The sequence below is a fragment of the Hypomesus transpacificus genome, unplaced genomic scaffold (assembly GCF_021917145.1).
Source record: "Hypomesus transpacificus isolate Combined female unplaced genomic scaffold, fHypTra1 scaffold_30, whole genome shotgun sequence".
In the NCBI taxonomy this organism is placed as follows: Eukaryota; Metazoa; Chordata; class Actinopteri; order Osmeriformes; family Osmeridae; genus Hypomesus; species Hypomesus transpacificus.
This window is the reverse complement of record NW_025813826.1, coordinates 2411360-2414910: the sequence shown is the minus strand read 5'-3', so window position 1 is coordinate 2414910 and position 3551 is coordinate 2411360.

Sequence of the window (3551 nt, the reverse complement as noted above, 5' to 3'; positions counted from 1 at the left end):
GTTCCCCCAGATAGCTCATCCCGGTGCTGGCTAACCTCGTCTATTAAGACGGCCGTCTCCTCTGGGGTAAAGGAGGGTGACCTCTTACCTCGTTTTTCCATTCTCACATGTGTGCCTAGCCACAGGGGGGTATATATGCGTTAATGGGCTTAATTACTACTTGAATACAACTTTTAGCTGTTGTCACACACACACACGCGCATAGCCTAATAGCACCTGTGTGTGGTCACCACAGGGTGTTGTGTGTGATTCATGCGCTGATAAAGTGGTGGGTGATCGACTTTCCTGGCATCGATTGATTTAGTTTCAACACCACGGCGGTGGACAGCTCCCACTAAGAGTTTCTTAAGAAGCTTCTTTGGCGGGATCTTAAGAAGGCAGTTAAGAACGCGTCTGGGAAACACCCCTATCTTAGCCGAACCCTTACAGAGCCTTCTTAAGAACGATCGAATCTGGGAAACGCAGCCCATGTCTGTTATTATGGCAGGCTGTTGAAGTCCACATAGACACGTTAATGTCATTGGCTGAAATCGGAAGAGACATTCTGGTAGGCTGCAGAGAATATCTTTTAGTAAAAAGCAAAAAATCCACACAAACTGCAGGGATTTGTTACTCGTGTTTGTCCGATTTGTAACTCGTGTTCTCCGATTCGAAAATTGTGTTCGTCAGGTTGAAATCAAATGAATGCAAACATGTAATTTGCGTTAAATTTGAGAATCACGAAATACATTTGTGAATAGCGTTGGTGGGGTGGTGATGCGTGATTCATTTGCAGTCTGGATGCGGAGTGTGTGGTGCTGTCTACTCTTGACTGCTGCGCGAAGCTATTGTGAGACTGGCCGCCTGTGAGTGCTTGGTGAAGAAGCATCTGTTGATCGTTGAGGCGTTAATGCAAAACTAACCATGCTTTCACATCTGAGTCTCCAAAACACAGACAAGTCTCCAACAACACCGGAAAAAGTCGCTAGATTTGTCGGTAGTCGCGTTTGACAACAAAAGTCGCCAGGAGGGTTTAAAAAGTTGCCAGATCTAGCGAAAAAGTCACTAAGTTAGCAATACTGTACACACTGGTTCGAAGACTCAATCTCGCCCCCTACAGTACAATTCGGCTAGGTATACCTCCACGTTAAAATGACATGGTTAAAGTCATCATAGTGTGTGTAGTATGGACCCAGCTCCCAACTCCACATTGAGAATAGATTAACAGCGATATTTTATTAATCGCCCGATTAGTCTCACGTTATCGCCGATAACGGGCCACAACTAATTTAAAACTATTTCTATAAAGAAACTCACCTTAAAAGTATCAAATTTCCAGGTGAAAACATGGAAATTGGTCCACGGGACCAACTGGCAACATTCCCATTATAACGTTGCTACGATGTTGTCACGACGTTGCCAGAAGGTAATGTTGCGGGTTACCAACTGATCACTTACTGGCAACGTTGCCGCTGGGTACGCGTTACAGATTAAACAGCCATGCAATATTACAGTTACTGGAATTTGTCATTTCGGTCCAGATGGCATTTTTTTGTGTCGGTGTGGAAGTCCGGCCTTGTAGAATTTTTTAATTCGCTGTTACCTCATGAACAAGCACATCAATTTCGTTATCATTAAATCTTTGTTTTCACAGTTTTGACTTTGGTGGCTGATCCATGATAGAAAGGAGGCCCATTCAATTGCGCGATTAAATGCTCGCAATTTACGGTATAGTTGGCGGAGAAAGGCGCTGATTACCCGATGAACTGCAGGTTTGGTAAACAGTGTTGCCAAATATTCTTTAAGGAAAGTAGCTGTTAGCCCTCCCAGAAGTCGCTAGATGAAGCCATCGCTAATTTGCAAAATATACAAATGATTCTAATATTTGGCGTACAGAGGGCTTGAGTGATTTATGTTTTAATTAGTTTGTCTTTGCTTCGGACCAGCTGAGCAACAGAATGCAACTGTCTGTGCTCTGACGTAGATAGGTTAGGTTTTGCCCCGCCTATACAAAACCTGAGCTGAAAACAGGTGAGAAACTGTTCAACAGTCTAACTCCCCATATCAGGGCGACAAAGTTTGAAGCTTTGCACATGTTTTCAGCAACTAATTTGAAAAGTATATAATGTACTGAGAAGCCAACATGGTATTTGCTTTACAGCATCTTTAACATTAGCACTTCTGATTACCTAGCACCCCCCCACCCCACCCCACCCCCCCCCATCTGACAAGGTAAGTATGCCTGTCAATTTGGCTATGCTGCCATGTCGGCCTTGTCGGATTAAGAGTTGCCTATTGGTCTTGTCGTTGTGGTGGTGAATGATGCTCCTTATCAACAATACATGTGTGGATGGGGCCAATATTGTTTAAAACGTAGTTCTTTTTCCTCGTTTCAGTAAAAAACTGCTCCCCTACCTGGCTGTTCAGCCCCCCGTGCAGCTCAGGAATGATTCTAATTTGTTTTCATATTTCCTTGGGCTCTTTGGGGTTTCTTTCATGCAGTTTGTCATAAACTACATAATGTTGTGAAGAACCTGTGACTGGATGGCCATTTGCGTCTGGGGATGCTTTCTTCATTGTGAGCCATGGAAGAGACACCTTCAGTTTGTTGTGTTTTGCAGCTTCCAAGTTGTCTGTGTTTGGGTCTGCAAGCCTTCCTCCATGTGGTTGGAACGGAATATGGGCTGGTTTCCGAAGGTTAGCATGGGTGGCCAAGCCACGGGCAAAGCCATAAACAGATATATTGGGTAGATGCTTCCATGACAGTATTAAGTCTGTAAAGTCCCTTGGGCTCCGCTCTTAGGTTAAACTTCACACTATATGCGACACCATGTGGACAGAGAATGACAGACCATCCACCTGAAACAGCCAACACCATAAACTTAAGCATCAACATTGTAGAAAAAAAAAACATAACTTTCAGTTTTTTCTTACCAGAAGCACCTTCTGGAATACGTTGTGGCACTACTTTTCATCTCCTCTCTGATTCTACTTTTCATCTCCTCTCTGATTCTCATGACGAGGTCCATATGGGATCCTTTGGAGTTGATGTAGCATGCTTTGCACAACTTGTGCACAACTCCAACCTGTGACAAAAAAAATTCACAACAGTAAAATAATTTTGAAATAGGAGGATGGAACCTATGCAGGGTTGAAATGCTTCAATATATTAATGTAATTAATAAAGAACAGCTTAATTATAAATAGTATTTGGATGTAAAGTTGTTACGAGTGTAGACTTTGGTTACAGAGCTTGTATAGAAATAGTTGCTCATATCTTCAGATATGGCTCAAGTACAGTATGACAAAAAAAAAATGTACTTACCTTCTGTTTCACCAGTTCTGTCTACCAGACGGTTCTCGGTAACAGTCATTAATTCAGCTTCACCGGAAAACTTTACAGGCCCCAGCTTTTCATGCGACTGACATTTGTTATTGTGGGCTCATACATGGACAGGTAAAAAGGCATCCTATCAGAGCAGGGACTGGAACTCAGGTCTCCCGTGTGAGGGTTTGACTCACACTCCTTGAGCCATTGGAGGACGTTGTACTCGGGAGTAAAACGCACTTAG